This window comes from Rhinatrema bivittatum, chromosome 18 (genome assembly GCF_901001135.1).
Source record: "Rhinatrema bivittatum chromosome 18, aRhiBiv1.1, whole genome shotgun sequence".
Classification (NCBI taxonomy): Eukaryota; Metazoa; Chordata; class Amphibia; order Gymnophiona; family Rhinatrematidae; genus Rhinatrema; species Rhinatrema bivittatum.
This window is the reverse complement of record NC_042632.1, coordinates 4,757,516-4,782,737: the sequence shown is the minus strand read 5'-3', so window position 1 is coordinate 4,782,737 and position 25,222 is coordinate 4,757,516. Positions and strand designations below refer to the sequence as shown.

General features: G+C 51.1%; 1 protein-coding gene across 3 annotated transcripts in view; it reads right to left on the bottom strand.

Annotated features, from left to right (window-relative positions):
• Positions 1-25,222, bottom strand: part of SLC23A1 (solute carrier family 23 member 1) — an 896,619-nt gene that overhangs the window by 690,417 nt on the left and 180,980 nt on the right. Inside the window, exon 1 of one of the 3 annotated variants that reach the window (XM_029583352.1) lies at positions 88-694. The exons of the other annotated variants lie outside the window; for them this stretch is intronic. The gene's annotated coding sequence lies outside the window, so the exon portion shown is untranslated. Of the gene's footprint in view, positions 1-87; positions 695-25,222 lie in introns of those variants that run through there. 3 annotated transcript variants of the gene reach the window in all.

The following is a 25,222-nucleotide window of genomic DNA, read 5'->3' as shown; positions in this document are numbered from 1 at the left end:
TAAAGACACTAGTGAACTTGGTTCCAAAAGTGTGACCCTTAGGTCTGATGAATGTGATTCTTAACCCAACTGATTATAAATCTCTACCTTGTTAAGCAGAGTTGAAAATGAAGGGTGTGCCTAGCTTGGAGCGGTTGTGTTGCACTGGAGGTGGACCCTTGCCCTGGCACAGGATTGGTACGGCCCTCTGAGGGTTCCCAGAGGGTGCCTGCTGCCAGGAGGTAGAGCACACGAGGAGACAAAGGCTAGCTGGAGCTTCACCAATAACAGTCAGGGGGCTCCATGGGTTGAGCCCTTGGATTCCCGGACCGCCTGGGCTTAGGTGGGCCTCTGAGGATCTCCCAGAGAGGTAATGGAGAGGTGAGCCCACCAAGAGCAAAGGCGTGCGGCCATAGGAGAACAGATAAGCTAGACCAGAACAGAGGGTACTGGAGACCACTGGAACAGAACAGGAACTGAAGGTCCTCCAGTCAGGATAGGCAGCGCCTAGTAGTCTAGCTTGTAGAAGGCCGCGGGTAGCGTCAGAACAGGCAGGCCTGGTGGTCACAGGAGAAGCAAGGAGAGTGACCATATGGAGCGCAAAGGTATCTGTCCAAGGGTGGTCAGCCAAAGCAAAGGTCAGTTCCAGGTATCAGTCTGATCGTGGTCAGTAGCAAGCAGAGGTCAGTTCCAGGTATCAGTCCGAGCATGGTCAGTAGCAAGCAGAGGTCAGTTCCAGGTTACAGTCCGAGCGTGGTCAGTTCCAGGCAGCGGTCCAAACGTGGTCAGAGGCAAGCCGAGGTCAGTACCATGTATCAGTTCGAGAAGGTACAACCTGGGTAGCGGAACGTGGAACAGGAAACAGGAACAGACGCTGGAACACAGGAAAGGCCACAGGAACACAGGAGCACTGGAAGACACAAGAACACAGGAATGCAGGGACACTGGAACAAGCACTGGAACAAGGAACACTGGAACAAGCACAGGAACAAGGAATGCAGGAACACTGGAACAAGCACAGGAACAAGGAATGCAGGAACACAGGACGGCAACTCGCTTCACACAAGTGTGACGACCTGTTTGCCAAGGCGAGGAACTGAGGGAAGGCTCTCGCCTTATATAGGACGCTTACGTGATGTCATCAGGAGGCATCTAGCCTGAGGTTCCCGCCCTGGGCCTTTTAAATGAGGGAGCACCGGCCACGCGCGCACCTAGGGGCAGGGCCGAGGATGCGGAGCCCCTGCGGGAGCTCCTCTGAGAGGCCTGCGAGAACGGAGGCGATTGGGGTAGGCACTGGGGACACTGAATGCTGGCTGCTGCTGCTGGGGAGGATGGAATGGAGCCCATGGAGGGGAGCCTGAGGTGAGCAGGCCCGGTCGCAGCACCAGCGCGGCCGGGACGCGCAACAGTACCCCCCATTCTAGGCCTCCCCTTACCGGTCTAGGCTTCTGTGGGTGCTGTTGATGGAAAGCTCACAGGAGGTTCTTGTCCAGGATGTGGTGGGAGGGCTCCCATGAGTTCTCCTTTGGTCCAAAGCCCCCCCACGCCAGGAGGTACTCCCAACGTCCTCTTCAGCGGCGAACGTCCAGGACCTCCCGGACCTGGAGGGTGGCCTCAAGTTCAGCCGAGAGCTGAGTGGGTGGTGGCGGTCTTCGAGATGGCCAGGACAAGACTAGGGGCTTGAGCAGGGATACATGGAATGTATTGTGAATTCCAAGACTTGCTGGTAGCTTTAGCTGGTATGTTACAGCCCCCACTCGGCGTAAGATGGGAAATGGTCCACATACTTTGGGGCCAATCGTTGAGAGGGCAGCTGGAGGCGGATGTGCCGCATGCTGAGCCAGACCTTCTGTCCCGGCAAAAATACTGGGGCGGCCCGACAGTGGGTGGCACGATTGGCCGCTTGACAGAGGCGTTCTTTAACCTGGTCCCATATCCGGTGGATGGTCTGGGCCATGGACTGCGCTGCAGGAGATGGCACACTGAGTGGGACTGGAAGAGGCAAGCGGGGCTACCGACCAAAATCCACCGCAAACGGAGAGGTCCCAGTGGCGGATGTGACGTGGGTGTTGTATGACAACTCTGCCCATGGGAGAAGATCGACCCAGTTGTCTTGTTGGTCGTTAACGTAGGACCGGAGGAAGGCCTTCAGGGAGCGATTGGTTCTCTCGGCCTGACCGTTAGCCTGCGGATGGTAGGCGGAGTTTAGGTTCAAAGTAATACTGAAAGTTCTGCAGAGGGATCTCCAGTACTTTGCGTGTACTGAGGGTCATGGTCCGAGATGATCTCTTGTGGCAATCCATGGAGATGGAAGACATGAGTCAGGAAGAGTCGGGCGAGTTCAAGAGCCAATGGTAGGCTGGGTAAAGGCACAAAATGAGCCATTTCGGAGAAACGGTCTAATATGACCCAGAATACGGTGTGCCCCTTGGAGGGGGGCAACTCCACAACGAAGTCTGTAGAAAGACTAGTCCAGGGTTCTGTGGGTGCTGGAAGGGGCTGAAGAAGCCCTCATGGACATCCAGTAGGTGGTTTTTGAGTGCAGACAGGACAAGAGTCTACATAGTTTCGGGAGTGTTTGGTCATAGTAGCCCACCAGTAGTGTTTGCGGAGCATCTCAAGGGTTCAGGCCCGGTCGTGATGGCCAGAGAGACGGGAGTCATGGGCCCAACGAAGCACTCGCTCTCGGAGGCAGAGAGGCACCACCGTCTTACCAGCAGGCATAGTGGTAGTAACCGCGATGGAGATGCAAGCGGGATCAATGATATGAGCTTGAGTTTCGGGGGTATCTTCCGGCTCTACAGAGCGTGAGAGTGCATTGGTGCGGAGATTCTTGTCAGCCGGGCAGTAGCAGAGTTCAAAGTTGAACTGTGCGAAGAAGAGAGCCCAGCGGGCCTGTCTTGCATTCAGTAGTTGAGCCTCTTTTAGATGTTCTAAATTCTTATGATCAGTGTAGATGGTGAACTTGTGCTGGGCCCCCTCAAGCCAGGAAAGTCACTCCTGGAGAGCCAACTTCATGGCCAGGAGTTCACGGTCCCCAGTTGTGTAGTTGTGTTCTGCAGGTGAAAACTTATGGGAGTAGAACGAGCACGAAACAAGGGCTCCTTTGGTGGAGTATTGACTGAGGACCGCCCCGGTGCCAATGGCGGACACGTCAACCTCAACGATGAAGAGGTGGTTCGGGTCTGGATGGCAGAGATATGGGCCAGAACGGAAGGCCTCCTTTAGTGCCTGGAATGCGGACTGGGCTTTGGGACTCCACTCCCTGAGGTCACATCCCTTCTTAGTCATGGCAGTGAGTGGAGCTGCCAGCGTGGAATAGTCTGCGATAAAGTGACGGTAATAGTTCGTGAATACTAAGAACCTTTGTAGGGCCTGCAGACAAACTGGCTGAGGCCAGTCACGAATACCTTGGAGCTTATCTGGGTCCATAGTGAATCCTTGGCTGGAAATTATGTAACCCAGGAATGGGAGACTAGACTGTTCAAAAAGTAATTTTTCAAGTTTGGCGTAGAGATGGTGGTCCCTAATTCGCTGAAGAACAGTCTGGACATGAGAGTGATGGGATTCCAGGTCTTTGGAAAAGATAAAGATGTCATCCAAATAGACTATGACGAAGAAGTATAGGAGGTCTCGGAAGATCTCATTCATCATCCTCTGGAAAATGGCAGGGGCAATGCATAGCCCAAAGGGCATTACTACATACTCGTAGTGTCCATCCCGCGTATTAAACGCAGTTTTCCATATATCCTCAGGTTGAATACGGACCAAATTATAAACCCCCATTGAAACGGGGAGGAGCTGGGAGGGCCAGCTGTGCCCATGAAGGCGATGAGGCTGATGAAGTGCTGTTAGCTAGAGTCTCTGAGTTGGCCATGGCGGATTCTTCGAGTTGTTATCGTAGTGTCTCTACCGAGGTGGCCAATGCCTCAAGGAATTGCTGCTGCTCCTGGACACATGTAGCCAGGCCTGGAATAGCCTGTAAGGCAGAGGATTCTGCTGAGTCCTTGGGCTTGGCAACCTGTTGCACTAGAGGTGGACCCTTGGCCTGGCGCAAGATTGGTATGGCCCTCTGAGGGTTCCCAGAGGGCGCCTGCCGCCAGGAAGTGAAGCACATGAGGAGACAGAGGCTAGCTGGAGCTTCACCAATAACAGTCCGGAGGATCCATGGGTTGAGCCCTTGGATTCCCAGACCGCCTGGGCTTAGGTGGGCCTCTGAGGGTCTCCCAGAGAGATAGCAGAGAGGTGTGCCCACCAAGAGCAAAGGCACGTGGCCAGAGGAGAACAGATAAGCTAGACTGGAACAGAGGTACCGGAGACCACTGGAATGGAACAGGAACTGAAGGTCCTCCGGTCAGGACAGGCAGCACCTAGTGGTCTAGCTTGTAGGAGGCCATGGGTAGCGACAGAACAGGCAGGCCTGGTGGTCACAGGAGAAGCAAGGAGAGTGTCCGTATGGTGTGCAAAGGTCAAAGCCAGGGTATCCGTCCGAGGGTGGTCAGCCAAAGCAGAGGTCAGTTCCAGGTATCAATCCAAGCATGGTCTAGCAAGCAGAGGTCAGTTCCAGGTATCAATCCAAGCGTAGTCAGTAGCAAGCAGAGGTCAGTTCCAGGTATCAGTCCGAGCATGGTCAGTAGCAAGCAGAGGTCAGTTCCAGGCAGCAGTCCAAACTTGGACAGAGGCAAGCTGAGATCAGTACCATGTATCAGTCCGAGAAGGTACAACCTGGGTAGTGGAACATGGAACAGGAAGCAGGAACAGACGCTGGAACACAGGAAGGACCACGGGAACACAGGAATGCAGGAGCACTGGAACAAGCACTGGAACAAGGAATGCAAGAACACTGGAACAAGCACAGGAACAAGGAACGCAGGAACACTGGAACAAGCACAGAAATAAGGATTTTCAGGAACACAGGATGGCAACTAGCTTCACACAAGTGTGATGATCCATTTGCCAAGGCGAGGAACTGAGGGCAGGCTCTCGCCTTATACAGGACGCTTAAGTGATGTCATCAGGAGGCATCCGGCCCAAGATTCTCGCCCTGGGCCCTTTAAATGAGGGAGCACCGGCCGCGCATGTTGGGTTTGAGGCATAGTGTGGACTCTTAGTCGTAGTGGAGATGACTCCTCCCACGGGGAGGGGCCTCATGTGGAACCACTGCGATAGGCTAGACTCAGAGAGCATATACTGAAGATGGAAAGCTTTATTGTACTGCTGTTGATAGATGGTAATAAGGCAGGAAGAGATGGTACTGAAGTCCAGCAAGGTGCCAATACGTTCAGACAGCCTCAGATGGAGAAATCTCACCCAGATGTACAAAGTTGGTAGTGTTCTGCAGCGCGGGATAAACCGAACCTGGTGGGTGGAAATGCAGAGCTGGATCATAGAAGTACTCACTGAAGAGTAGTGCAGGAATCCTCCTGGTAGGTGGTGAAGGTGGGACTCGAAGTCCATGATGCAGGATACTCTGAGCTGGATAGGCCCTCGAGGAGCGAGTACCTGGAAGCACAGATGATCCTGTAAAAGAAGAGAGAGACCCCTGAGGAGCGGTTGGCTAATTAGTAGTAGAAACCCCGAAGGGTAGTTGGAAGTGAGAAGCCCCCGAGGAGCAGGTGCCCAGAGCTTCTTCAGGAGCGAGATACCCCAGAGGGTAGCAAGGAGTCTAAGCGAGCAGCTTAGAAGTGGTCAGAGTAGCTAAACCAAAGTCCTTGTTAACTCGTTTGTTAGGAGTGAAGCGGAAGCTTAAATACCCGGAGGTATTGACGTCATGCGGTGGGGACGCCCCAGAGGTTACTGCCATGACGTGTAGATAAGCGTAGGCAGCGTGCGCGCCCTAGGAGGCCACAGAAAGGAGCATGGCGGACAGGGACGCCGATGCTGAGTTGGAGACGCCAAGGGTTTCAGCATTCGGCACCGGAGGCAGCCATCTTACCCATGGAGGAGGAGAAAGGCAAAAAAGAGGTGAGGCAGAGCGGTCGCAGCCATCTGCGACTGACGGACGCAACAGCATGCATGCCTAGGGGCAGGGCCGAGGACACAGAGCCCCTGCGGGAGCTCCATTAAGAGGTCTGTGAGGACAGAGACATTCGGGGTAGGTGCTGGGGTCGCCGAGAGCTGGCTGCTGCTGCTGGGGAGGATGGAACAGAGCCCAAGGAGGGGAGCCCGAGGTGAGCGGGCCCGTTCGCGGCACCAGCACAGCCGGGACACGCAGTAGGTTGGAGGGAATTCATCACTTATTTTGGAAACTGTAATGAAGTTTGCGAAATAAATACCTCTCCAGTTTAATAAGACAAGTCCTGTGATGCCTCCTACTGGGAAAACAGAACAAGCTGATCCCTGCACTGAAATTAAACATTACCAAATCGTTCACCTCATCACAAATGCAGATCCTCACCAAATACAGAATAAAGGACCACAAATTAGAAACAGAAAGTGCTAACAAAAACTAACTGTAATCCCAAGAAGCAAACCTGGGAACTTTATTTATTTATTACCAGACTTATATACCGCCTGTCAACATTTCTAAGCAATGGTAAAACTAATCAATATCAATAACATTTCTCTAAGTAAAAGCTTTCTGGAATAAATTTATTTTTTATAAACCAATTAACCAAACTCACCACCAACCAGATGTTTATCTAAATGTCCACTATAGACGTTTAACACCCAGTTACCACTAGGGATGTGAATCGTTTTTTGACGATTTAAAATATCGTCCGATATATTTTAAATCGTCAAAAATCGTTAGAAGCAATATTTAATAGGAATTCCCCCGATTTATTGTCAAAAATTGTAAATCGGGGAAGGGGGAGGGCGGGAAAACCGGCACACTAAAACAACCCTAAAACCCACCCGACCCTTTAAAATAAATCCCCCACCCTCCCGAACCCCCCCCCCAAATGCCTTAAATTACCTGGGGTCCAGTGGGGGGGTCCCGGTGTGATCTTTTACTCTCGGGCCTCCGGTGCGTTGTAGAAATGGCACCGGCGCCATTTTGTTTTTTGTCCCCCGACGTCAGGAGCGTAGGAGATCGCTCCCGGACCCCCGCTGGACCCCCAGGGACTTTTGGCCAGCTTGGGGGGGCCTCCTGACCCCCACAAGACTTGCCAAAAGTCCAGCGGGGGTCCGGGAACGACCTTCTGCACTCGAATCGTGTTGCCGTACGGCCGGCGCCATTTTGCAAAATGGCGCCGGCCGTACGGCAACACGATTCGAGTGCAGGAGGTCGTTCCCGGACCCCCGCTGGACTTTTGGCAAGTCTTGTGGGGGTCAGGAGGCCCCCCCAAGCTGGCCAAATGTCCCTGGGGGTCCAGCGGGGGTCCGGGAGCGATCTCCTACGCTCCTGACGTCGTTTTGCCGTACAAAATGGTGCCGGCCATACACCGTATGGCCGGCGCCATTTTGTATGGCAAAACGATTCGAGTGCAGGAGGTCACTCCCGGACCCCCGCTGGACTTTTGGCAAGTCTTGTGGGGGTCAGGAGGCCCCCCAAGCTGGCCAAAAGTCCCTGGGGGTCCAGCGGGGGTCCGGAAGCGATCTCCTACGCTCCTGACGTCGGGGGACAAAAAACAAAATGGTGTCGGCGCTACCTTTGCCCTGTCATATGACAGGGCAAAGGTAGCGCCGGCACCATTTCTACAACGCACTGGAGGCCCGAGAGTAAAAGATCACACCGGGACCCCCCCTCTGGACCCCAGGTAATTTAAGGCATTTTGGGGGGGTTCGGGAGGGTGGGGGATTTATTTTAAAGGGTCGGGGTGGGTTTTAGTGTGCCGGTTTTCCCGCCCTCCCCCGATTTACACGATATTTAAAAAAACAAAACCGCGACGATCCGATTCCCTCCCCCCCCCAGCCGAAATCGATCGTTAAGACGATCGATCACACGATTCACATCTCTAGTTACCACAGATTTAGAAATGGACTAATTTTCAAGTAATATTTCTAATAAAAACTGAAAAAATAGTAACTTGAAATAAATTGTTGAGGAAAGGGTTGATAGTTTCAAATAATTTTTAACACTGTTGCCATCAAGGTAAACAGAGTTATGTGATATTTTATATTCATAAACTAACCAACCTCCTTCCATCCTAGGATCAATTTTTAATTATCACTGTGTGATTTCTAGAAAAATTGATTTCTTATAAATATTCTGAAAAAGCTATGTTGTATCCTAGTGCAACAAAACTTGAATCATTTAAATCTGTGCAAACTAAACCATCCCCAACTGTTGCGCTGGAGGTGGACCCTTGGGCCGAAGTGGGGTTGGCGCAACCTGTAGGAAGGGTCCTACAGGTCCCCACCATCGGCAGGCGGAGAGGGCTAATGAACGGAGGCCAGCTGGCAGTTCACCAATACTAGCCCACGTTCCCCGCAGGTTGAGCCCTTGGGTGCCGGGGCCGCCTGGACTTAGGTGGGCCTCCATATGTTGATGGAAGGATCAAGGTCAGCCCAGAGGCAGCAACTGAAGAAAGGAGCAGTCTGTACTGGACGAGGCGGAGTCCCGGAGACTCAGGCGCCAATAGGAACAAAGTCTGACAGGGCTGCCCGAGCAAGAACAGGCCGAAGCCTGAATGGGCCAAGTCCAGGATGTAGACTGAAGAGGCGTCATATGGCAAGCTAGAGTCAGGGCCAGTGGCAATCTGGAAGTGGTGGTAAACAAGGCTGAGGTCTGGAAGAGGAGAATGTCAGGAAGGAGTTCAAATAATGCAGAGATCCGGGTCTGGAGAGAGGCGACAGAGTAGTCAGGCAATGCAGAGGTCTGAGTCTGGAGAGAGGCAATGGAGTAGTCAGGCAATGCAGAGGTCTGGGTCTGGAGAGAGGCAATGGAGTAGTCAGGCAATGCAGAGGTTCAGGCTGGAGAGAGTCAACAACGTGGTCAGGCAAAGCAGAGGTCTGGGCTGGAGAGAATCAACAACGTGGTCAGGCAAAGCAGAGGTCTGGGCTGGAGAGAGTCAATGATGTGGTCAGGCAAAGCAGAGGTCCGGGCTGGAGAGAGTCCACGACATGATCAGGCAAAGTAGAGGTCGATATCCAAGAAGGCAATCCAAGGGTAGGATGAGGAACAGTAACACAGGAATGAGGAAACCAGGAACAGGAGTCAGTGAGGATCAGGAACCAGGAACGAAGGAGAATCTCAGGAGGCAACGAGTACTCAATGTACAATAAAGCTCTGGAATTTGTTGTCAGAGGATGTGGTTAGTGCAGTTAGTGTAGCTGGGTTCAAAAAAGGTTTAGATAAGTTCTTGGAGAAGTCCATTAACTGCTATTAATTAAGTTGACTTAGGAAATAGCCACTGCTATTAATTGCATCAGTAGCATGGGATCTTCTTAGTGTTTGGGTAATTGCCAGGTTCTTGTGGCCTGGTTTGGCCTCTGTTGGAAGCGGGTGCTGGGCTTGATGGACCCTTGGTCTGACCCAGCATGGCAATTTCTTATGTTCTTACTTGACCAGTGAGGAGACCTGTTGCAAAGACAAAGCTAGGGAGTGGAGCCTGGGCTTAAGTACCGGAGCTCCGCTGACGTCATCATCCAGGGCCTTGGCTCAGTTCCCGCCATGGGCTCTACTTAAGACAGAGTGATGTGCACGAGCCCAGGAAAGAGCACGTCGCTGAATAGCTTCATCTCTCCATGGGCCACGCAGAGAGGCCCAACGAGAAGCACCATGGTCTTTAGCTGAACTGGAGGTACCAGGATCTCTAGCTGAGCTGGAGGCACCAGGGGCGGCCTGAGGACGAAGCCGGTGGCCTACTGCCACCAGGGACGAGGGACCAGGTACTGGATTTTCTTGAGAGAGGTGAGGGGGCCAAGCCGCGGGTCTGTTGCGGCGGCACGTGTAACAGTACCCCCCCCCCCCTTTATGCCCCCCCCCCACTTTGGAAGTCTGGGTTTTCTGGATGGGCTTGATGAAATTGAAGGAGAAGGGTTTTATCCAGGATGTTACGAGCTGACTCCCACGAATTTTCTTCGGGGGCCGTAACCCTCCCAGGAAAGGAGGTATTCCCACCGGCAGCCCCTATGGCGAACATCAAGGACTTCATGAACCTTGTAGATAGTGTCGGTCTCAGCAACCAATGGGGGTGGTTCGGGAGCCTTTCGTGAAGGCCAGGATAGGACTACTGGCTTCAGGAGTGATACGTGAAACGTATTGTGGATAACCAGCATAGGTGGCAACTGAAGCTGGTATGTAACTGGTCCAACACGACGAATGATTGGAAAAGGTCCAATATACCTTTGTGCAAACCTTTGGGAAGGTATCTTAAGTCGAATATACCGAGTGCTCAACCAGACTTTCTGGCCAGGAAGGAACTCAGGAGCTGAGCGTTGATAGCTGTCAGCAGATCTTTTGGCCCGGGATGCGGCTTGACGTAAGCGAAGATTCGTCTGATTCCAGAGTGCCTTGAGGGCATCAGCAGTAGCTTGCGTAGCAGGCGAAGGTACCAATAACGGTATGCTTAGTGGTGGTTATGGTTGTTTCCTAAAGATGATGGAAAAGGGCGATGTACCTGTAGCAGCAGCGATATGGGAGTTGTGGCAAAACTCCCCCCAAGGAAGGAGTTTGGACCAATTGTCTTGAAGGTCATTAATATAGGCACAGAGAAATGACTTTAAGGAGCAGTTCATACGCTCAGCTTGTCCATTGGCTTGTGGATGGTATGCTGTTGTTAGACTAATGTTGATGCCAAATTTACGACAGTATCGGGTAACAAATTGTGGACCCCTGTCGGAGACAATGTCCTTGGGCAAGCCATGTAGCCAGAATATATGATGGAAGAACAGGTGTGCCAATTCGGGAGCAAATGGTAGGCCCAGTAGCAGGACAAAATGGGCCATTTTAGAAAATCTATCTATAGTAAGCCATATGACCATATGACCCTTAGATGGTGGTAGGTCCAAGATGAAATCCGTGGAGAGATGAGTCCACAGATCTTCGGGAGCTGGAAGTGGCTGGAGCAGACCCCATGGTCTACTGACTGGGGGTTTTTGTTGAGCGCAAGTGTAGCAGGAATCGATGTATGCTTTAGCGTCAGAGACCAGAAGAACCGCTGGAGCAGCGCTAGAGTTCATGCTCATCCTGGGTGACCGGCAAACTTGGAGTCATGTGCCCACTGGAGGACTCTTTCGCAGAGTCAACGGGGCACCACTGTCTTCCCAGTGGGAACTGGGTGAGTTGCAGATAGACAAATATAACCAGGGTCGATAATGTGACCGGGTTCTTCCACAATATCTTCTGGTTCAAAAGAACGTGATAGGGCATCTACCTGGAGATTTTTCCCAGCTGGACGATAGTGAAGTTCAAAGTTAAACCTGGAGAAGAACAGGGCCCATCGAGCCTGACAGGCATTCAGGTGCTGGGCATGGCTCAAATGTTCCAGATTCTTGTAATCTGTGAATACAGTGAATTTGTGTTGAGCACCCTCTAACCATGGGCGCCATTCTTCTAGAGCCAATTTGATGGTGAGTAACTCGCAATCTCCAATGCTATAATTTTGTTCCGCTGAAGAGAACTTGCGAGAGTAGAAGGAACACGGAACCACGGATCCGGAAGCTGAACGTTGGCTCAAGACCGCCCCAGCTCCAATCGCGGAGGCATCTACCTCAACCATAAAGGGGCAGATTGGGTCTGGATGGTGAAGACAGAATCCAGTTAGGAAAGCCTCTTTGATGCGATGAAAGGCTGCAATAGCTTCCGGGGTTCAGTTTTGAGTATTCTGACCCTTACGGGTCAGCGCAGTAAGAGAAGCTGCCAGTGTTGAATAATGTGGAATGAAATGGCGGTAATAGTTCGTGAATCCTAGAAATCGTTGTAGTGCTTTAAGACCCACGGGCTGTGGCCAATCTTGGATTCCCTTGAGCTTTTCAGGATCCATCAAGAATTCCCGTTGTGAAAGGGCAGACTGGATTTTTTAAACAAGCACTTATCCAATTTTGCGAACAGATGATTTTCACAGAGAAGTTGAAGAACTGTGCGAACATCGGTGAGGTGCGTAGCCAGGTCCTTGGAAAAGACAAGAATGTCATCAAGGTATGCCACAACTTTGACGTATAAGAGATCTCTGAAAATTTCATTAATCATTCGTTGGAATACTGCGGGCACGTTAGAGGCCGAAGGGCATCACCAAATATTCGTAATGCCCGTCTCTGGTGTTGAAAGCAGTCTTCTAGATGTCATCAGGATGAATACGCACCAAGTTGTAAGCTCCGCGTAAGTCCAATTTGGTGAATATTGAGGCTCTGTGTAATTGGTCAAACAGTTCAGAGATTAAGGGCAAAGGATAATTGTCTTTGTGGGTTATCACATTTAGGCCACAATAATCAATACATGGACTTAGGGATCCGTCCTTCTTCGTCACGAACAAGAATCCTGCACCAGCAGGAGACGTAGAAGGGCGAATGAACCCCTTCGCAAGGTTCTCTTGAATGTACTCCGTCAAGGCCTTGGTTTCAGGAAGAGATAGAGGATAAGTATGCCCTCGGAGAGGCATGGTTCCAGGTAGGAGATTGATGGGACAATCGAAACTCCGAAGCGGTGGTAGGAGGTTCGCCTTTTGCTTTGAAAATACGTCTTCAAAGTCAGCATAGGGGGCTGGTATGCCTGAGGAGGTGGTTGCCAATGAAACCACGGGTGGTCGCACCACTTTGTGTAGACAGGTCTGATGGCAAATGGAACCCCATTCCACCAGCTGGAGAGAACCCCAATCAGATTGAGAGGAGTGATGTTGGAGCCAAGGCAGTCCTAAGACTACTGGGTAAATGAATTTCTCAAGTTCCAAGAGATCGATTTCTTTGGTATGAAGGGTGCCAGTACGGAGTTGAACTGGCTCTGGTCAGAGAAATTCGACCTGGTAACGGTTCTCCATAAATTGAATGTAAGAACATAAGAACATAAAAATTTGCCATGCTGGGTCAGACCAAGGGTCCATCAAGCCCAGCATCCTGTTTCCAACAGAGGCCAAAACCAGGCCACTGTTACTTACTCATATTGCATTACTTACTTACTCATTGCATTACTTACTCATATTGGACAATACTGTCTCTGGAGTCGGGTCTATCTAAGACATTTAAACATGGCGCCTCTATTTAAGTTACAAACTTACTTGAAATGGACCAATCATAGGACACCTCCTTGCATCATGACGTGTTGACGTCACACATATTGAAAGAACTTTACTGATTGTTCCTCTAAAACAGACATTGAAAAGGATCTACTGTATTAGCAATGACACTTCGGTGTTCAATATACCCAGTTATCTCACAATGTTTATATTAATCACAAATTGATTAAAGTGTTCCATTCGATATTGCTATTCAAGCCATTGGGTTCTTCAGACTTCAATTTAAATATCCACTGATGTTCTTTTTTATATAGAATTCTTTCACGGTTCCCACCTCTAATGTCCATAGTAACATGATCAATGGCAAACCAACAGAGGTCCTGTAACTGATGTTTTGCCAATAAACAATGTGCTACTATTGGTGCTGTTTCTTTTTTATTTCTTAAGCAACTTTTATGTTCACTAATAAGTAATCGCAATGAGCGTGTGGTTTGTCCAGCGTAGATCTTATCACACGGTGCCGGGAAAAATAGTGGAAACTATCCTCAAGATCAAAATTGTAGAGCATATAGAAAGATCAAAATTATAGAGCATATAGAAAGACATGATTTAATGGAACACAGTCAACACGAATTTACCCAAGGGAAGTCTTGCCTAACAAACCTGCTTCATTTTTTTGAAGGGATTAATAAACATGTGGATAAAGGTGAACCGGCAGATGTAATGTATTTGGATTTTCAGAAGGCGTTTGACAAAGTTCCTCATGAGAGGCTACTATGAAAACTAAAAAGTCATGGGATAGGAGGCGATGTCCTTTCATGGATTACAAACTGGTTAAAAGACAGGAAACAGAGAGTAGGATTAAATGGTCAATTTTCTCAGTGGAAAAGGGTAAACAGTGGAGTGCCTCAGGGATCTGTACTTGGACCAGTGCTTTTCAATATATATATATAAATGATCTGGAAAGGAATACGACGAGTGAGGTTATCAAATTTGCGGATGATACAAAATTATTCAGAGTAGTTAAATCACAAGCAGACTGTGATACATTACAGGAGGACCTTGCAAGACTGGAAGATTGGGCATCCAAGTGGCAGATGAAATTTAATGTGGACAAGTGCAAGGTGTTGCATATAGGGAAAAATAACCCTTGCTGTAGTTACACGATGTTAGGTTCCATATTAGGAGCTACCACCCAGGAAAAAGATCTAGGCATCATAGTGGATAATACTTTAAAATCGTCAGCTCAGTGTGCTGCAGCAGTCAAAAAAGCAAATAGAATGTTAGGAATTATTAGGAAGGGAATGGTTAATAGAACGGAAAATGTCATAATGCCTCTATATCGCTCCATGGTGAGACCGCACCTTGAATACTGTGTACAATTCTGGTCACTGCATCTCAAAAAAGATATAGTTGTAATGGAGAAGGTACAGAGAAGGGCAACCAACATGATAAAGGGGATAGAACAGCTCTCCTATGAGGAAAGGCTGAAGAGGTTAGGGCTGTTCAGCTTGGAGAAGAGACTGCTGAGGGGGGATATGATAGAGGTCTTTAAGATCATGAGAGGTCTTGAACGAGTAGATGTGACTTGGTTATTTACACTTTTGAATAATAGAAGGACTAGGGGGCATTCCATGAAGTTAGCAAGTAGCACATTTAAGACTAATCGGAGAAAATTCTTTTTCACTCAACGCACAATAAAGCTCTGGAATTTGTTGCCAGAGGATGTGGTTAGTGCAGTTAGTATAGATGGGTTCAAAAAAGGTTTGGATAAGTTCTTGGAAGAGAAGTCCATTAACTGCTATTGATCAAGTTTACTTAGGGAATAGCCACTGCTATTGATTGCATCAGTAGCATGGGATCTTCTTGGTGTTTGGGTAATTGCCAGGTTCTTGTGGCCTGGTTTGGCCTCTGTTGGAAACAGGATGCTGGGCTTGATGGACCCTTGGTCTGACCCAGCATGGCAATTTCTTATGTTCTTATGGACATTTGATGATGTACACCACATAAGTACTTTGACAATTAGTGAAATGACGTAACTTATTTGTGCAATTTGTAGTTGAACATGTGAATACCTTAGTTTCTAATGTCTGGTCACAAATTTTACAGCGGCCACATCTGAAATGTCCTAAAGGTGTAGCACCATCAATGGTTGTCAATATATTCCGTTTCATCAGAGGTAAAGTAGATGGGCTAAGAATTTTTCAAATTTTTGCTCCTGGAAAACGCCATTCGAAATTCTCATTCTTCAAGTCCCCGTACCATTTGGATTAAATGCCAGTGTTGACGCATGCTCTTGATGATTTTGCGTGACATGGGTGAATATTTTGTAACACAAGTTATCATTTCTGTACTGTCTTGTTTGACACAAAGATTCAACAGAGCATCCCTGTCATAATAGAGTGCCCATTTGAACGCATTACTGACACATTTTTTAGGATAACCTCGTTGTTTGAAATCTTCAGCCAGTATATTAGATTGTGATTTGAAAATCTGACTGTTAGAGCAATTGCGTTTATACCGCAAAAATTGCAAAAATGGCAAACTGTTTTTCAAGGGTACGGGATGTGCGCTGTTATAATGAAGCATGGTATTTCGATCCGTTGATTTCTTGAATACGCTTGTGATTAATTCTCCTGAAATTGTCTTCTGTAACTTTACATCCAAAAATGAAATTTCCTTATGACTGTATTGCATCACCAATTGGATATTTTCATCAGATGTATTGATCCACCTTTCAAAAGACAATAATTCCTTCTCATTACCACAGCAAATGATGAATATATCATCAATGAAATGTTTATAAAAGAAAATTTTGGATGAAAATGGAGAATTGTCCACCCAAGTAGTTTCAAACTGGGCCATAAATAAGTTTGCAATGGAGGGGGCTATCGTGGCCCCCATTGCTGTCCCTGAAATTTGCTGATAGAACTGGTTTTGAAAAACAAAAAACTTTTTTTGAGAGCTAGTGTGGCCAATTGCAAAATGAATTCAGTTGGTACTCGATGTGGACATATCCTTCTGTTTAAAAATGACTCAATAATCTCCAACGCTTCATTTTGAGGAATTGAAATGTATAACGATTTTATATCTAAGGTGACCAACCACTTGTCATGAGTATCTTCTAATACAGGTTCCAACATTTGCAAGAAATGTGTAGTGTCACATATATAATATGGACACAGGGGGACACATGATTCATTCCAATTTCGTGTAGATCTACAGAAATATGTGCGTAAATTGATGCTAAAAAATAATTTCATAAATTCTGAATATAATAATGACATGAGTGTTGTTCACAATCCATCTTCTTGGTTACCACCGGGACCAATGCATCCCTACATTAATACTTTTCGTCAATTGGTTCTAAAAGATGTCAAGTCTTTGAAAGATAAAAATGATAAATTTTGCAACATTTTAAGTAGAGAAGAACGTAACAGCCTGTTTTCTTTATCCAAGAAACAAGATCTGGTAATAAAGGAGGCGGATAAAGGTGGAGCTATTGTTTTGATGAACAGAACAGACTATATTGTTGCGGAGCGCTCGGAGAGCGATCCCACTTCCTGAGAGATGTGTGTCCTTGAGCCGCGGCTCGACCCCAGAGGATTCCGAAGAGGGCCGCGGGAGGCGTGGCATGCCCGAGCATGGGTTGGACGGAAGCAAGACTGGAGTGATGACCAGGCGACAGGCCCTCCTCCGGACCTGCACGCTTCGGAAGACCCAACGCATGCGAATCGTTTTCCGTACGGAAAATGGTGCCATTTTCCGTACGGAAAAATGATTCGCGGCAGGAGATCGCTCCCGGACCCCCGCTGGACCCCCAAGGACTTTTGGCCAGCTTGGGGGGGCCTCCTGACCCCCACAAGACTTGCCAAAAGTCCAGCGGGGGTCCGTAACGACCTCCTGCAGTCGAATCGTGTTGTCTATGGCCGGCCCCATTTTGCGCAAAATGGCGCCGGCCGTAGACAACACGATTCGACTGCAGGATGTCATTCCGGACCCCCGCTGGACTTTTGGCAAGTCTTGTGGGGGTCAGGAGGCCCCCCCAAGCTGGCCAAAAGTCCCTGGGGGTCCAGCGGGGGTCCGGGAGCGATCTCCTACGCTCCTGACCTCGGGGGACAAAAAACAAAATGGCACCGGCGCTACCTTTGACCTGTCATATGACAAGGCAAAGGTAGCGCCGGCGCCATTTCTACAAGCACCGGAGGTCCGAGAGTAAAAGATCACACCGGGACCCTTCCTCTGGACCCCAGGTAATTTAAGGCATTTTGGGGGGGTTCGGGAGTGTGGGGGATTTATTTTAAAGGGTCGGGGTGGGTTTTAGGGTTGTTTTAGTGTGCCGGTTTTCCCGCCCTCCCCCCCACTGGACCCCAGGTAATTTAAGGCATTTTGGGGGGGGTTCGGGAGGGTGGGGGATTTATTTTAAAGGGTCGGGGTGGGTTTTAGGGATGTTTTAGTGTGCCGATTTTCACGATTTTTAAAAAACCCAAATGGCAACGATCCGATTCCCTCCCCCTCCCAGCCGAAATCGATCGTTAAGATGATCGATCACACGATTCACATCTCTACTCAGAAGCGAGGTACTGAAGGTGCAGAGGTAGATTCAGAAGTGAGGTACTGAAGATGCAGAAGTAGATTCAGAAGCGAGGTACTGAAGATGCAGAGGTAGATTCAGAAGCGAGGTACTGAAGATGCAGAGGTAGACTCAGGAACAAGGGCTGAAGGAAGACATGGGCACTGTCCCTCAGGGTGCCCCGCTCAGACCACCCGCGGGACTGAGTCAAGGACCACCCTGTCCCACGTGCCCCCAACACTGCCTTGGAGGGCAGGTCACGGACCACGCTGAGAACAGGAGAATGCAGGAAAGATCCAGGCGAGGAGAACTCCGATGCTGGGATACTGACATCCGAAGCCCCGTCGGCTGGCAGGAAGGAAAGCTCCAAAGCACAGGGACGAATCCCACCTGTTGGCCACTCCAGGGCCCAACAGGCCAGAAGGCTCAGGAGCCAGACGAAGACAAAGGGCAGAACATCTGGGACTGGATTAGGAACTGGATCAGGCACCGACATCAAGGAAACAGGGAAGAAGCAGGTTGCTGCACACCGGCAGCCAAGGCAGGATTGCTGCACACCGGCAGCCAAGGCAGGTAATGTTACGACTATCCAATCCGGGAAGTGGATCCTTGGGCCGGCCGGCCAGGAAGGACGACCGGGAGGCAGAACACACACTGGGCTTGAGTTTCGAAGGAACCTCCGGAAAACCTTAAAGTTACAGGAACTGTACATTGAGGAGCAGCGTTGAAACAGCCCAGAAGACACTCCTCTGCTTCTTCTAGACTCGAGCGTTTTCCGCCCTTACTTTACATTGCGACAGGAAATGACCCTTTCCGCCACAATACAAACAAAGGCCCAGAGACCGGCGACGACGTCTCTCCTCCTCCGTCAAAGAAGTTTTACCCAATTGCATGGGTTCCTCGGGAGAGGCCTCAGCGGACGCCCCCGTGGATCGAGGCATGGACACGAGCGGCCTCGAGAAAGCGGGAGCCAAAGGCACCATACGTCGGGGAGGACGTACCTCCTTGGCCCTCTGCTGCAGACGTTGGTCTATGCGTCCAGTGAGCTCGATGAGAGCGTTAAGGTCTTCGGGGATGTCTCGGGCTGCCAAGACATCTTTGATTCGTCCCGCTAAACCCTCAAGGAAAATCCCGCGCAGGGCGTCATCACGCCAGCCTACTTCCAGCGCCAGCGTGCGAAATTCCAGCGCATATTCAGCCAAAGTGCGGGGTCCCTGGCGGAGCTGTAGTAATTCAGAGGTTGCAGAAGTCTGACGAGCGGGTTCATCAAACGCTGCTTTGAAATTAGCCACGAAGTGATCCAAATTGGAGAGAGTTGTGTCATTTTTCTCCCACATTGGAGATGCCCAATTCAATGCCTTACCGTCTAGTAAGGAGAAGATGTATGCCACCTTAACCGAATCGGTAGGGAACTGGTTCGGGAGTAAAGCGAATCTCACAAAACACTGGTTTAGGAACCCACGACACGCTTTAGAGTCTCCTGCGTACCAAGAGGGAGCGGGAAGCTGCGTGGGTGTCTGCAATGTGACGACCGGAGCAGCCACAGGTACCGGAGCTGGAGCCTGTGGTTCAGTATCCATGCGAGTTGCCATGCGTTCCACAGTGGCAACCAAGGAGTCCAATACTTGCTGCTGTTGCACCAGCCGTTGGGCGAGCCCCGGAATGGCCTGGAGACCAGCGAGGTCTGCCGGATCCATGGCCTAGCAAACTGTTACGACTATCCAATCCGGGAAGTGGATCCTTGGGCCGGCCGGCCAGGAAGGACGACCGGGAGGCAGAACACACACTGGGCTGACGAGCTTCACCTGGAAACCCGTGATTCCTCCAGAGGAGCTGTAGGAACCCGGGTCGCTAGGGCTTAGGCGTCTTCACCCTGGAAGTCCGAGGTCCCCCCAGGAGGAGCCCGTAGGGACCCGGACCGCTGGGACTTAGGCGAAGTACTGATGAACCCAGGAAGAGTGTGAACCGGAGTCAGGACTGGCTGCAAACAGGCAAAGTGAAGTCACAGAGCTGAGTCAGGACTGGAGGCTGGCAGCGGAGACGGAGTCACGGACCGGAGTCGAGGCGGGCGGCAGTCAAGCAGGGTCGGAGTCACAGGCGGCAAACTGGCAAAGTCAAAGTCACGAGCTGGAATCAAGGCAGGCGGCAAACAGGAACCAACGATTAAGCAAGCAGAATACAAGGCAGGCAGGCAGGAATCAGGAACCGACAGGAGGCAACTAGCACTTCAGAAAGTGACCTCGTTGCTAGGCAAAGATAGAATCTCTGGGCTCCGTTTAAATCCCCCTTACTGGCGTCTGACGTCATCAGGAGGCAGACTGACATCCGGGGCTGCACCAATAAAACGGCGGTCCTCGCGCGCGTGGCACTCCAAGGGGGCGGAGTCTTCGGCGGCGTCTCCCTCGTGGAGACGCCGCTGCCATGCGGCTTGGGAGGCCCAGGAACCAGCGGTTTTCAGCCGCTGCCACGCGGCTCGAGAGGCTCGGGGACCGGCGAATCGCGGCGCCTCAGAAGGAGGTAAGGGCCCGGTCACTGCCCCAGTGACCGGAATCGCAACAGCTAACAGGGTCAGGAACAAGGACTTCTCAGAAACTTAGAAATGAGGTACATGGCTTGCATCACGGAGGGCCCTACTCAGCCTGCCCCAAGGGCTGGTCACGGACCACGACGTGGCTTGCCGCGAGGTACCAGGACATTGGAAGACACAGGATCAAGGTGCTAGCTTTCAAGAGATTCAAGAGCAAGGTACTTAGCTTTCAGGCGAGTTTCAGGAACAGCGTACAAGGCTGGCATCATCTGGGTTGGAACGTGGGCACCGGATTAGTAACAGACCTCAAGGCAGAAACAGGAACAAGCAAACATCAGGACTGGAACAACTGGACAAGGAGCTCCGACAGAGAACATGGAACACTGGACCTTGCAGAAGGCTGGAACACAGGCAGCTCCTGGAACGAGGATCTCAGGAGTGACCAACTCCTTGCGAAGGCAAAGACAGACTGAACGCTGAGCCCTTTAGTAGCGCTGAGGTGGACAACGCCCAGGGAGGGGTCAGCAGGGGCCACACCTGGCTGACCCATGAAGAGGAGCAGAGAGGCGCACGCCCATGCCTAAGGAAGCTGGAGAGCTGGTGCTGGAAGCTGGTGGCGTCCTCAGCCACGTGGAGGACCCATGGAAGCCAGGCAAGCATGGGGGCAGCCTTGCCCTGAAGCTGGAGAAGTGGCAGGCTGCTGGAGCGGCTTCCAGCCACGAAGTCAGAAGCAGGAGAAAAGGTAAGGCTGGCTGCAGGGGCTGTAGAGACTGAGTAGGCTGCAGGCACCGGCAGGGATGGCCTCCCTGCCGGCTGAGGACCCCGGGAAGGCAGAGGCACGTCGGGGAGAGCCGGGAAAGACAGCGGGGTTCCCAGCCGCGAGGAAGAGCTCGCGGTGGGTCGGCCCCACTGCACGGAGAAGAAGGCAGCCGGGGAGGAGCCCGGACACTGCGGAGAGACCACAGCAGCGGCAGCAGCGTCGGCGGCTCGACTAGCCGCGTGAAGGTGAGGGCCTGCCCGCGCTCCTCGCGGGCAGGATCATAACAGTACCCCCTCCTCAAGACCCCCCTCAAGCCACTGGTCAAGCTTGAGAGGAAGGCGATATTCCATACCCCTCGAGGTCAAGCGAGGGTCTATGGACGAGCTGGTACTTCTTGGCAGGAAACTGTAGCGAGAAGAATGCTGGAGCAGGAAACAAGGCAGAAGTGGTCAAGGTCCAAGCAAGGGAAACACAGAACATGGGCTGTAGAAGACGAAGATCAGGCAGGATACAGAATGCAGAACTGCTGGATGGCATCTTGGTTCTTGGATCAAGTGGTAGAGGCTGGAGTCCTTTTAAGACTTAACTTTGAACAGAGGACCTTAATGCTTCTTAAGGCTGATGCTGTAGTGCAGGCTGGATTACTAGGTGAGAGTTAGTTGTTGAGTTGATGGTTCCAGGACTTAGAAGTTCAGTGACTCACAGTGGATGCAAAGAGTCAAGGTAGCGGTGGTGAGTAGAGGTGTAGAAGAGTCAACATGGTGACAGGCATCCCAAGGTAGTTCGAGGGTCATGGACGGCATCACACCTGACAAGGGTCATTGGGTGAAGACCTCTGGTTGGTGAGCAGAGGGTGTACCAGTCTCTAGGTATAGTACGAGCAGGTGTGAAATTCTGGTATGCATAGTTCAGGATGGCAGGTGGACACTAGTCACAGCTGGAATTGAGTTTGGCAAGGGAAATAAACAGAAGTTCTTTGATTGGTAACAGAGTCTTTAGTGAGGACATGCTGCTGATGCACAGGTGAGTAGAACTGGTCGCTCAAGTAACTGGTGGTAAGAATCAGGATCAGAGCGGTGCAGAGGATCAAAGGCACAAAAGTTCAGTGACTCCCATCAGGAGTGAACCCTAAGACTGGGTAGAATCTTGGTGTTGCTTGGTTAACTGACACTCACACTCGAGTGGTCCTAGGCTGATAGAAGAAATGGACATCTTCAGTACGGCTTGTGAGCAAGCTGGCAGTAGGTTACTTGGAAAGGCATACTTGGACCAGTACCTTTGCTTGGATGGTGAAGCTTGCAGCAGATTCCCGAAGAGGCTGCAGGACTCACGCTCGGGGTGGAGAGCGAGGCAAGCATGTGCTAACAGAAGTATTGTAAAGGCTGAGCGGGAAGAGCGAAGACATCTGCTGGTTCAGCTGGAAGAGATGACAGATATTCCAGGACCCATTGGATAGAAGACCACAGGCGCCTCCTGCAGGTCGTCTGGAGAGGTGTACCACTAGGTGGCGAGTAATAGGCATCTCTTGTAGGATGGGGAACTCAGAGAGCGAGATATGCAGGAATTTCAGTAGAGTAAGCTCTACGGAGCAGGTACCGTTGGCAGGTGAACAAGCATTCTCGGTGGGAAAAAATAAAAAATTCTAGACAAGATAGTTGTGCAGCACAGGAACCAGATGCTGCTGCGTGGAAGATGGTGGTGCACCTGGGTGCAGGCGCCTCCTGCAGGTCGTACAGCAAGTGTACCCAGGCTAAGCAAAAAGTCTCAAGCAGGCAGTTAGTGAAACAGGAGCTAGGCCTCTAGCAGTGTGGGAGAAACCAAGAGTTCAAGCAAGCTGGCGCCTCCAGCAGGTCGGTAAATACAGCGAAAAAACTGGGACTGAAGTTTTTTCCTTTTTAAAAAAAAAATTTCTTTAGCAGAGAAAATCCAGAACTTGGCACAGGCCCATCACAAGGACATGGACGCCGAACACATGGCCTTCGCAATCTGTTGCGATCCCACTTCCTGAGAGATGTGTGTCCTTGGGCCACGGCTCGACCCCAGAGGATTCCGAAGAGGGCCGCGGGAGGCGTGGCATGCCCGAGCATGGGTTGGACGGAAGCAAGACTGGAGTGATGACCAGGCGACAGGCCCTCCTCCGGACCTGCACGCTTCGGAAGACCCAACAACGCAATGTTGGTCTTGTGAACAGTCCGCCGACCGTTCCCAGCCCTTTCTGACCTGCCGCAGGGTACGGCACGAAGCGGCAGGCCGGATGGAGGCCAAGACAGCGAAGACTGGAACATAGATTCAGACGAGACTCAGAAGCAGGGTACTGGAAGTGCAGACGTAGACTCAGAAGCAGGGTACTAGAAGTGCAGACGTAGACTCAGAAGCAAGGTACTGGACGTGCTGACGTGGACTTAGAAGCAAGGTACTGGGAGTGCAGAGGTAAACTCAGAAGCGAGGTACTGAAGGTGCAGAGGTAGATTCAGAAGCGAGGTACTGAAGATGCAGAGGTAGATTCAGGAACAAGGGCTGAAGGAAGACATGGGCACTGTCCCTCAGGGCGCCCCGCTCAGACCACCCGCGGGACTGAGTCAAGGACCACCCTGTCCCACGTGCCCCCAACACTGCCTTGGAGGGCAGGTCACGGACCACGCTGAGAACAGGAGAATGCAGGAAAGATCCAGGCGAGGAGAACTCCGATGCTGGGATACTGACATCCGAAGCCCCGTCGGCTGGCAGGAAGGGAAGCTCCAAAGCACAGGGACGAATCCCACCTGTTGGCCACTCCAGGGCCCAACAGGCCAGAAGGCTCAGGAGCCAGACGAAGACAAAGGGCAGAACATCTGGGACTGGATTAGGAACTGGATCAGGCACCGACATCATGGCAACAGGGAAGAAGCAGGTTGCTGCACACCGGCAGCCAAAGCAGGATTGCTGCACACCGGCAGCCAAGGTAGGATTGCTGCACACCGGCAGCCAAGGCAGGTAACAGGGTCAGGAACAAGGACTTCTCAGAAACTTAGAAACGAGGTACATGGCTTGCATCACGGAGGGCCCTATCCAGCCCACCCCGAGGGCTGGTCATGGACCACGACGTGGCTTGCCGCGAGGTACCAGGACATTGGAAGACACAGGATCAAGGTGCTAGCTTTCAAGAGATTCAAGAGCAAGGTACTTAGCTTTCAGGCGAGTTTCAGGAACAGAGTACAAGGCTGGCATCATCTGGGATGGAACGTGGGCACCGGATTAGTAACAGACCTCAAGGCAGGAACAGGAACAAGCAAACATCATGACTGGAACAACTGGAAACATCAGGACTGGAACAACTGGACAAGGAGCTCCGACAGAGAACATGGAACACTGGACCTTGCAGAAGGCTGGAACACAGGCAGCTCCTGGAACGAGGATCTCAGGAGTGACCAACTCCTTGCGAAGGCAAAGACAGACTGAACGCTGAGCCCTTTAGTAGCGCTGAGGTGGACAACGCCCAGGGAAGGGTCAGCAGGGGCCACACCTGGCTGACCCATGAAGAGGAGCAGAGAGGCATGCGCCCACGCCTAAGGAAGCTGGAGAGCTGGTGCTGGAAGCTGGTGGTGTCCTCAGCCACGTGGAGGACCCATGGAAGCCAGGCAAGCATGGGGGCAGCCCTGCCCTGAAGCTGGAGAAGTGGCAGGCTGCTGGAGCGGCTTCCAGCCGCGAAGTCAGAAGCAGGAGAAAAGGTAAGGCTGGCTGCAGGGGCTGTAGAGACTGAGTAGGCTGCAGGCACCGGCAGAGATGCCCTCCCTGCTTGCTGAGGACCCTGGGAAGGCAGAGGCACGTCGGGGAGAGCTGGGAAAGACAGCGGGGTTCCCGGCCGCGAGGGAGAGCTCGCGGTAGGTCGGCCCCACTGCACGGAGAAGAAGGCAGCCGGGGAGGAGCCCGGACACTGCGGAGAGACCGCGGCAGCGGCAGCAGCGTCGGCGGCTCGTCTAGCCGCTTGAAGGTGAGGGCCTGCCCGCGCTCCTCGTGGGCAGGATCGTAACATATATTGCAGAGATTACTAGACAGATTGAAGATCAAACCAGTTACATTAAATTGTCAAACAATCCTACAAAACAATTACAGAAGAAAGTACTTGAGATTACCAACAATGCTAAAGCATTGGGTTATTTGACAAATAAAGAGTACAACTTTTTAAATCCAAAACATCCCAGAGTTCCTACCATCTACATTCTACCAAAGGTGCATAAAACACTCAATAAACCTCCTGTCAGACCTATCATCTCTGCGAATGATTCACAGTTAGAGCCCTTATCAATTTTCACAGATTGTTTCCTCAGATAATTTGTCCCCCTGTGTCC